We start from the raw sequence: 12062 nt of genomic DNA, 5'->3' as shown, positions 1-12062 counted from the left end.
CAGATGAATTTGTTCCAGAAGGAGTGATGTCAGCCAAAATTTTCACAATAAACTTACTCTGAAGTACTTCAAGACATTTGAAGTGCAAAAGTAAAACACTGGAAGCCAATCCAAATTTCCAAAGGAGTAGGACAATTTTTCAATGCATAAGAAAATATGCACTTTATATCACAATTTATATGATAGGTTCTTGTGAATGGTATCTTAATTTAGTAAGTTTCCTATTATTATTTGTTGAATCTGATTTTTAAGGTTGGCAAACATGCAAAAGATTCTTATTCTAAGAGTTTGATTCTGCTTTGGAGGAGGAATAGATGATATAAGCTATAAATAATTACGTTTTTATTTATTCTTGTCCAACCTTTACCTTCGTAGTTTTCAATTTTTCTCCTCTTTATAATGTTGAACAGTGTCATAAATGTATTAAAAATAATCATGATACTGGTGACCTTTGTAATAAAATTAATAGTAAATCTTGCTGCAATTTAAAACTAGAGCCTCGAGAAAGAAAAGGCCATCTAGATTTCTAGTTGGTCCTAAAATTATCTATTTGTAAAAATGAAAACCAGTAAAATAGAAAGTTATAAAATATTGGTTCTCAAGGAGTTTCTAATTTTTGTGTAGAATTTCCTCAGTGCAGCCTCATCTGTCATAGTGGAATTTATTTATTTATTTATTTATTTTTCAGATAGGGTTTCACTCTGTCACCCAAGCTGGAGTACAGTGGCGTGATTACAGCTCACTGCACTCTTCACCTCCCAGATTCAAGTGATCTTCATACCTTAGCCTCCCAAGTAGCTGGGATCACAGGTAAGTGCCCACTCTCAGCTAAATTTTTGTAGACATGGGGTTTTGCCACATTGTCCAGGCTGGTCTTGAACTCCTGGGATCAAACAATCCTCCTGCCTCAGCCTGCTGAGTAGCTGGGACTATCTGTATGTACCAGTACGCCCGGCTAATTTTTTGGTAAATACAGGGTCTTGCCACATTGCCCAGGCTGGTCTCCAATTACTGGGCTAAAGCAATCTGCCCACCTCAGCCAGCCTCACAAATTGTGTGAGCCACTACACCTCCTGGAATTTAGTTTTTGTATCTGTCATTAAGTGGTCCAGAAATTTTGGTCATAATTAAAACTGTTACTATTATTTTTTACTTGTTGTGTATATTATTCATCTTTTATGTATGCCTTCTGACTCTTGAAAACTAAATATGGAAAATATGTCAGCTTTTGTTAAATATCAGTAGATATTTAAATAAAATCGAGTCCCCATTTTATAGGAGTGTAGCCATGCAGTTTAACAAAATATGCTAGATTTTTCTCTGGGAAGAAAAAAAGTAGAAAAATAAACCAAAATATGGTTGACAGAGGTTTGTTACATAATAAAAATGTCATGACACTAATTAGAGCAATATAATGTCTTAATATGATCTGGAATTTCACAATGTAGCACATAATAAAACTAGAAATACAGACAAAATGAATGGTCAGTATATTAATATACACGTAATAAAAAGACAATATGTTAGGGAAGAATATCCAAAGCATAAAAGAAAAAATAGAAATATAACTGTATCACAGTATATCCACTTAATAGTATAATAGTAAGAGTTATGATTATATAAAATTAATAAAATGGAAAATGTTGGTGAAAAACATAAATACCAAGATTTATATGGCTTCTATGATTTTTATCTCTCTAAAAATATACATTAAAACTTAAATGAAATAAACAATTGTGTTAATCATCATTGTTGCTCTGGCAAACACAGCCATTTATTTTGAAATTTTTAGGTTATTCAGTACATTTTCCATAATTAATTTTCCTTTTCTTATTTATTTATTTTATTTATTTATTTAAAGATGAGATCTGTTTCTATCACCCAGGCTGCAGTACAGTGGCATGATCTCAGCTCACTACAACTTCTGTCCCCTGGGCCCAAACTCCCTGCCTCAAACTCCCACCACAGTGAACATCACCGCACCTGGCTAAATTTTTATTGTTAGTAGAGATGGGGCCTTGCCACTTTGCCCAGACTGGTCCTCAACTCCTGGGCTCAAGCAATCCTCCCACCTTGGCCACTTGTGATCTTCTGGGGTTACAAGAGTGAGTCATCACACCTGGCCAACATGTGTTTCTTTATAATGTAAAAATCAGTAAAGAATTGGGTTTTTACAATGTTCTTTCATTTGTATTAGCACATAAAGTTTCAGACTTTCCTTTTTCCTCATTGTTTCCCATTATTAATTCTCATTAATTTTGTTCTCTCATTTTTTTCTGGATATTTTTATCATTGTTATTATTTGTTGCTGTTTTGAGCATAGTGTTCCAAAACCAGAAATATAATCTAGCTTCTTTAACCATCTAGACTTTCAAAAGCAAAGGCATACAAAATTAGTTAAAAAATAACATTCACTGAGTTTTCATTGAACTTTATATTGTTTCAATAACTTTATACTGAGTGTTTCAATAATACATTTTCCACAATGCCAGGCCCTGTCTAAATTAAAATCAAAGAATTCAGACATGTTATCATCTACCATAATCACAGCTGCCCTCACAATGCTGACCTTTTAAATCTCAGTCTAACCCCGGATTTCTAAGGTTTGAATTTAATTTATGTAATGCAAATAAAATCAATGGCTACATAATTAAAGATATCAAAACAATTTATTAAGGTTTTAATTTCTTTACGTTTGTTAATTTGCAAAGCTTGTTTTGATAACGTATTCATGCTGTTAAGTGATAATGCTAATAATCAGTAAATATCTACTGAAAGAGTCACTAATTTACATTGTCATTTAAGTAATACATATTTAAAAGACAAATATAATCTTCCACAGTTTGAGCAATAAAGATTTTATTATATTATTAAAAAGCAACGTTTTCCAAAAGTATATAAGAAATCGATAGACAACATATTCAGAATAAAGAAATCATTTCTATTTATTGATTTTAAGTGTTGATTGCTAGATTCACAGATATGAATTATGATTATTCCAATCATTCAACACAACTTAAAAAACATTTTGCCAAAAATGTTTACTTGAGGTTTAATGTTCTAATTGTTGAATTTCCCAACTGGAAATAAAAAAATATTGCCATGATCTCACATTTTGTTCTGTTGCTACAATATTTACAACTAAATGGTATCTTACTCCACTCTGGATTATTTTCAGTTTTCCACCAAAGTAGCACTTTCACTTCTTGTAATATTTGCTGTTATATGGAAAATTAAAAGGATCATTACATCTTATTTATTAATACCAAAATATCATTTTCCATTTAGAAAAAAAGGACCTTCACACACAACTTTGACCACCGCAGATACATATAATATGATTTTTACTTGGAGCATAATCAAAACCTGAAACAGGAGTGAGCCAGTGGGAATATCTTAATCCTTGAAAACAGATTGCCCTGTTTTTAGAGAGATTTGTTTATACATAAAATAAACTGAAAAAATGACCACCATAATTGTTATAAATAGTCCCAAATATTATTAATTACATCTAGTGTAATTCATAAGATGTAATGACTTTAAAATATAACAATATATTCATATATGTAATTAAAACAACATAATAACATCTCATATTCTTTTGTCTTAAACATGTATTTCTATTTTGCTTTTTGCTTGGCCTTTTGAATCACAGACCACCGTTGAAATCCATTTATTGTTGAATATCTTCTGAATATAAATTCCAATTTAAATATAATTATTACGTCGTTTATTATTTGGTTTTAACACATAAAACAAAGAAATCTGTTTAAAGTTTTCAAGAAGTACTAATGCCAAACATGCAGCCTGTCTTTCTTTGCATGGTTTGCCTTTTATATTTCTGAAGACACAGATAAAAATTTTGATCATGCTTTTATATTTTAATTTAGGAATTAATTGTTCAAACATCAATTTTTTAATTATAAATTTCCAAAATGAAAATGTGGGACAATTACCAAAAAAATGAACAGGAAGATGAAATCACAGTTTTATAACTTATTAGCCACGTAATAATATCGCTGAAAATCTGTCAAATACCCATCCTCCCCCAATATTTATTTAATGATAATTACACAGATTATGGTTAATAAATCAACTTTTTAAAAAAGTGTAAAATTGTGAATGTTAAAGTGCTATTGAATTACCAAGAAACATTACTCAACTTGAGATTTATTAGTTGAATAAATGATTTTGTTGCAGTATCTTGAGTACTGCAAATCATATTCAAATATCCTTAACAATTAAATACTTTTTGACTTTTTGATTTGAAGTAGGTAAAATGTGGCAATATATTGAATGTTTTTTTTTAAAGGCTACGTTAGGGCATAACATAAATTATCTGTGAATATATTGAATAACCTCCAAAAATGATTTCACATTACTACTAGCTAAATTGAAGAGGTTTCCATTGCCTATGGAAACACTGAGTACTCTAATAAACTCTTCATCTCATTCCATTCAGAATGATGAATATGACTAAAAACATTAACCAAAGAATAAATTAAACAAAGTCACAACATTTGTGACATGTTAAATGGTTGGGTCATTTATATACTGAACAAAGTTATAGGCCTTTCCAAATATGGGCACATGGAATATATATATATGTTTATCATTTAATGATTTTTAACAAACATCTCAGAATCTAGGACATAATGGATGCCATTATTGTCACTTTGAATTACATATTTATCTTCCAATTTGCTGTCACTCTACCCTAGGTGCAGTAATTTAAAAAAATTATTGATAAAAATACCAAACAGTATCAAAATATTGCAGCAATATTTATTCCATAGTGGTCAGTATATATTCTAGTTTGACTAACGCCTCAAATCCACTATAGAAAATACTATAAAATATTTTAATGTGAATATTTAAAAGTCTTCAAGACTTTTAGCATTTATTTTTCAAGTGCTTTTTTGGCACCACACTATTTTTTTATTGATACATAATATTTATACATATTTATGGGGTACATGTGATACTTTGTGATATGTATAGTATGTGTAATGATCAAGTCAGACTATCTGTGGTATCAATTACCTTGAGTATCATTTGTATGTGCTGGGAGCATTTCAAGTCCTATTAGCTTTTCTTAAATATACAAACCAATGATGTTAATTATTATCACACTATTCTGCAAACATGAAAACTTATTCCTTCTTCTAACTGTATATTTGTACCCATTAATCAACCTCTTTTTATCCTCCCGTTCCAAATACACTTTCCATTCTCTGGTGTCCATCGTTCCACTGTCTATCTCCACGAGATCAACTTTTTAAATTCCCACATACAAGTAAGACGATGTGGTATTTGTCTTTTTGAGCCTGACTTTTTTCACTTAGCACAATGGTCTCCAGTTTCATTCATACATGCTCCAGTTGCAAAACAAGATGATTTTATTCTTTTTAATGATTAAATAATTTTCCAGTGTGTCTATATACTATATTTTCTTTATCCATTCTTCCATTAATGGACTTTTAGGTTGATTCCATATCTTTGCTATCATGAATAGTGCTGCAATACATTTGTGAGTGCAGGTATCCCTTTTATACACTGACATTTCTCTTTAAACAAATACCTAATAGCAAGATTACTGAATTGTATGGCTCTAGTTTTAGTTTTGTGTGTGTTTTTTTTAAATTATACTGTAAGTTCCTGGGTACATGTGCAGAACGTGCAGTTTTGTTACATAGGTATACACGTGCCATGGTGGTTTGCTGCACCCATCAACCCCCGTCACCTACATTAGCTATTTCTCCTAATGCTATCCCTTCCCTAGCCCCTCACCCCTCCTCAGGCCCCAGTGTGTGATGTTCCCCTCCCTGTGTCCATGTGTTCTTATTGTTCAACTCCCACTTATGGGTGAGAACATGCAGTGTTTGGTTTTCTGTTCTTGTGTTACTTTGCTGAGAATGATGGTTTCCAGCTTCACCTATGTCCCTGCAAAGGACATGAACTCATTCTTTTTATGGCTGCATAGTATTTTATGGTGTATATGTGCCACATTTTCTTTATCCAGTCTATCACTGATGGACATTTAGGTTGGTTCCAAGTCTTTGCTATTGTGAATAGTGACACAATAAACATATGTGTGCATGGGTCTTTATAGTAGAATCAATTATAATCCTTTGGGTAGATACTCAGTAATGGGATTGCTGGTTCAAATGATATTTCTAGTTCTAGATCTTTGAGGAATTGCCACACACCTCTAGTTCTAGATCCTTCAGGAATTGTCTCCCACAATAGTTGAACTAATTCACACACCCACCAACAGTGTAAAAGTATTCCTATTTCTCCACAGCCTCTCCAGCATCTGTTGTTTCCTGACTTTTTAATGATCGGCATTCTAACCAGCATGATGAGTTGGTATCTCATTGTGGTTTTGTTTTGCATTTCTCTAATGACCAGTGACAATGAGCTTTTTTTCATACGTTTGTTGGCTGCATAAATGTCTTGAGAAGTGTCTGTTCATATCCTTTGTCCACTTTTTGATGGAGATGTATTTATTTTTTCTTCTAAATTTGTTTCTTTGTAGATTCTGGATATTAGCCCTTTGTCAGATGGGTAGATTTCAAAAATTTTCTCCCATTCTGTAGGTTGTCTGTTCAATCTGCTGACAGTTTCTTTTGCTGTGCAGAAGCTCTTTAGTTTAATTAGATCCCATTTGTCGCTTTTGTTGCCATTGCTTTTGGTGTGTTAGACATTAAGCCTCTGCCCATGCCTATGTCCTGAATGGTATTGACTAGGTTTTCTTCTAGGATTTTTATGGTTTTAGGTCTTATGTTTAAGTCTCTAATATATCTTGAGTTAATTTTTGTCCTCGTATGGTTTTCCATATTAGCTGTATTAACATTCCAAGTAACAGTGTGTGTTTCCTTTTCCTACATCCTTACCAATATGTTATTATTTGCCGTTTTAATAATAGCCATTCCATCTGGATATCTCACTGTGGTTTCATTGACATTTCTCTGATGTTAAACATGTTTTCATATACATGTTTGCTATTTGTAAGTCTTCTTTTGAGAAATATACATTCAAGTTTTTTGCCCACTTTTTAATAGGATTATTTGTGGGGGTTATTTTTACTGTTTGAGTTCCTTGTATATTCTGGATATTAGTTGGATAAATAATTTGCAAATATCTTCTCCCATTCAGTAGGCTGTTTCTTCACTTTGTTGATTATTTCCTTTGTTATGCAGATGGTTTTTACTTTAATACAGTTCTATTCTTCTATTTTTTTTTTTTTGTGGTCTATGCTTTTGTTGTCTTAGTCATAAAACCTTTGCCTAGACCAATGTCCTGAAATAGTCTTCCTATGTTTTCTTTCAGTATTTTTTACAGATTCAGGTCTTACACGTAACTGCGTAATCCATCTTGAGTTGATTTTTATATATGGTGAGAGATACGGTCCAGTTTCATTTATCTGCATATGAATATTCAATTTTCCCAAAACTATTTATTAAAGAGGGTGGCCTTTCCTTTCAGCAATGTATGTTCTTGGAATCTCTGTAAAATAAATCCACAGGCTCTAACTGTGGATTTATTTCTGGGTCCCCCATTGTATTTCATGATCTATGAATGATTGTGTTTTTATACCAATGTCATGCTGTTTTTGTTACCATAGACTTTTGTAATATATTTTCAAGACAGCTTGAAAGAAAGACTTTCTAATAAATATAATTATAAATAAATTGTTAGATGATATAGGCTTATACAAGTCAGAATGTGCTTCTCATCACAAATTATTTAGTGTCAAAATGTATTTCAGTTGGTGATTGCATTCCTATGTTCAAAAATATATAAAACACTCAAATTTTAGGTAAAGCTTTATTCATCTTGCACCTATCAGCCTATAAGGGAGCACCAGAGACCAGATGGCCCCATGATTAAAATAGGTTTGGGATTTTATAAGGTGTCTGTAAGGTTTATAAGTTGTCTTTTATAATGTGTTCTTGTAATTTTTGGCTGAAGCAATAGTTTCTGTCTCTAAGTAAAACTTCCCATCAAAGGTCATTCTCACACTACATTAGTGCATTGGTATGATCCTAATAATAATCAAAACAGAACCTTCTGAGAACGCTTTTTGCAAGCTTAGCAGTTGTTTTTTCAAGCTTCACCAGAAAGAGATGTAGGAAGAAGGGAGACAAAGGTAGGAAACAAAGGGGAAACTGAGGATCCTTCATTATGTTTGTTTTAGACCTCCAACACTTAGGAAGATACAACTTGTTTACTAGTGGAAGTAAATTTAAAAGCTAAATTTTCTTTGATGAAATTTGCTTTAAGTGTACATTTTTGAGGGAGAAAAGAAAGTTTCATAATATAAGAGGTCACACTTTGACATCTATGAGACCTTTGTATCTTTCTCCCTTACATATTAAGCGGTTCAAAATGCAAGTTTAAGATATATGTTAGAATGGACAGAAACCTTTACAATTTGACAGTGCTATTTTCTAGATTCACTTGACAATATTAACATTCATATGAATCAAACTTTGGAAAGTTATGGTTAACTTTTTGAAGGGCATACGAGAAGATCATTCATGGGGAAGCTAATAGATATGATGCCCACTTGTGGATGTTTGGATGGACCAATGACACATACGATTACTCTTGCAATGTATCATTGCATTTTTTAGGACATGGTCTGTGGACATTTATTGTACTATCTATAGCAAATTATCTCAGAACGTGGTACAAAAAATGTAAGAAATAAACTTTTGTGTTATAATGAACACATGAATGAAGAATGAAAGAAAAGAAGGGGATAGGCAAGAAAATCATAGTGTTTGTAGGTATCTAGTCTGTTTTAGAAATTATCTTCCTTACAGAAATTAAACTAGAACTTCTTTATAGAGATATAAAAATTTCATTATCTTCAGATGCATTGTGCATGTTTAATCTATCATACTTAAATCTCAGTCTACATATTGTTATTTGATTAATATATGTTCTGTTCACTTAATTTTCTTTTATGACAATTGTACTGTGATTGGGACAAAATATTCTCCATAATAGAGGAGAAACTAGAAGGGATATTCTTCCTTTCTCTAAATTAACAGCCTTTTTATTGTCAATAATTTGTATTTTCTATGTATTATCTGTGTATACACGCACAAACATGCACACACACATACACATATATATTACATATATATACTGTCTACTCTCTTCCAAAGGATGAGTAAGTTCATGGAATATCCTAATATGACATGAACTCCTTTATGCAGTTTTCCTAGAGAAGCTTAGGTTTAATTTTTCAGAATGTATATGTAAATATTAAATCAGTCATGTAAACAAAGTTTTATGAAACACCTACTTTGTGACAGGCATAGGACAGCCGTCACACATGTGATGAAATCAAACAAAAATAGTTATATAGAGATAGGCAATTTGAAAGAAAATATACAGATAAATGATTCCTCATAAATGTTAATCCTACAAAGAAGTAGAGTAATAATGATACTATGAATGACTTCCTTTGCAATGTATGAAAAAAAGATTAACACATTTTTTATTTTAAATCATTTTTTGTATCTTTAGATAATTTATTGCATAGGGTAAGAAAAGTGGAAGCAGGAAATCAGGAGAAAAAAGGTAATATTACTGAGAGAAAAATGCAGCATTAATAAGAAGGTAGAGAAAAAGATGCCTTTACATATGGATATTAAATCATTCTAAAATCTTGCCTAAAACCACATTTCCACCACATACATTCTATCATGCTCCGTGCTCCAGCTGATCACATTCTGCTTCAACCATACTATATATATATAGGTTATCTATAACCATGTAACAAATTACCTAACCATTAGAGACTTTATAAATAATATTTATTATCTCACATATTCTATGAGTCAGAAATCTGAATGTGGCTTAGCTGGGTAACTCTGCCTTAGTTTCTCTCATGAGGTTGAAACTAAGATGTCTGAAGCATGGTCTCAAATGAAGCTTTAACTGAGGGAGGATTCATGCCAAGATTACATGAAATTGTGGGAATGCTTTAATACCTTGCTGACTATTGGCTGGAGGTCTACTTTCTTTTCTTATTTTTTTGTTTGCTCGTTTGTTTTGCCTTGATATAGGGCATCTCACAATGTGGTGGCTGGCTTCCCTCAGAATAAGAGTTAATGAGAGCAAGTGAGAAGGAAACCAGAGATCTTTAATAACCTAATCTCAGAAGAAATATCCCATCACTTTTACTGTGTTCAGATTTTAAAAGCAAATCACTAGGTTCAGCTCACACTCCAGGGTGAGGATTCCTCAGGGGTACTATTGGGGACATATTTAGAAGCTGCCCACCACACCATGATTGACTTTATTTTTAAACCAATTTATTAAGGTGTGATTGACAGGTAAAAGCTGTGTGTATTCAATGTATACAACTAGATGAGTTTGAGGATAAATATCCATCTGTGAAACCATCTCCTCCATCAAGGTCATACACATGTCTATTACCTTCCATAGTTTACTCCCATCCCTTTATTATTAAAGTCAAAGTCACAGAAGCAGAGAGTAGAATGGTGGACAACAGGAGCTGGGGTGGGGGGAATGGGGAGATAGTGTCAAACGGTATGAACTTTCAGTTATGCAAGATAAGAAGTTCTGGAGATCCGCTATGCAACAGAGTTCCTAAGGTTATCAATACTGTATTATACACTTAAAATGTACTAAAAAGGTAGATCTTATGTTTAGCGTCCTTACCTTTTTTAAATTTACAATTCACTTTTATATTGAATTTTTGTAATTTACAATGCACTTTTATATTGAAAAATGGTCCTGGTTTGACTGTGACTGCCCAATTTTTAGCACCAAAATACTGAATCCTGAGAAATTCTTTGGTCCCAGGCCATTGGGAATAGTTGGTTAGCCTACTTGCACTGTCAAAGCTCTGGATTCTATATAGATACTTCTTCCTAGATTGTCTTAATAGCCTTCTTTTACTAGTAGCACATACTACTCAACCTGTAAGACTCCTTTTGATATTTTCTCCTTCAAGAATCCTCCGTCTTCCCTTAAACATGAATGGTCCTTCACAATTGTAGAACATTCTTGTAGTAATACTATGCAAGTAGTCGTTCATTCTGTTTTTATAAAGAGTTGTGTCTTTTTTCCCCCTACAGACTAGAATTCTGAGAGAGCCATGACAGTTGATTCGCTTTTGGTTTTATGGTACCTAGTTCAGTGATTAGTAATTTTTCAAAAAGAATATGCATTTTATCAAAGAGAAAACATGATATCAGAAAGGTCAAGAAAAATGTTCAAATTCACTCAGCCAGTAAATGGAGAAAAAAGATCTGCAGTTGCACTGATATCTACCAGAGATATTAATGATAAGTTATAAACAGATTTATATTTTAAAATTTCCTGTTCCAAACAATGACCTGTCCAAAACTGTATAGTAAACCATTTAAAAAGCCTGCATACTTTTAGACACCAAGAAACAATAATTAAAAAATAACATTTTTGCAGGAAATAGAGATATTTCACATTTAGTGTTGATGTCAGACCCTGCATTTGGAAAAGTCACATTATTAGAACAACATTAATCAAACATCCTGAGCTTTCTGCATAAGCACTGGTGGTTCACAAATATAGGTGCATTAGGATTAGGTAAAATGACTTTCAAAACTGTATTATCCAACCCAATGAGCAGGGGCCAGCTGGAGTTTAACACTGTTTTCCAGGTTGTCCTATATTATTTGGATTTTAAGCAATTGTTCACATACATAATACTGGGGCTGGAGTAGACAGTTTAAATTTAACGCAAGAACGAACAATGATTCTTCCATGTTTATGAGTAGATAAGAGGTGTTAAAGAATGCTAAAGCATCATGATAGAAAGCAGGAGACAATTTATCAGAATAAACAAGTTTAAGGAGTAGCAAAATGAGATTACTACCCTCCCCCAGTGAAACTTAATAATTTAGTACATTAAGAAAGATGACGGATTTGAAGGCAATTTTGTATATTGATAAATAGCAAGGATGTGATATTCAAGGCTATGACTGTCATCTTCCAAATTATGGACAGGGTAATCAACAGTGTACTGACTAGGAAAA

Source organism: Mandrillus leucophaeus, unplaced genomic scaffold, assembly GCF_000951045.1.
Source record: "Mandrillus leucophaeus isolate KB7577 unplaced genomic scaffold, Mleu.le_1.0 Scaffold758, whole genome shotgun sequence".
Taxonomy (NCBI): domain Eukaryota; kingdom Metazoa; phylum Chordata; class Mammalia; order Primates; family Cercopithecidae; genus Mandrillus; species Mandrillus leucophaeus.
Note: the sequence above shows the minus strand (reverse complement) of the source record.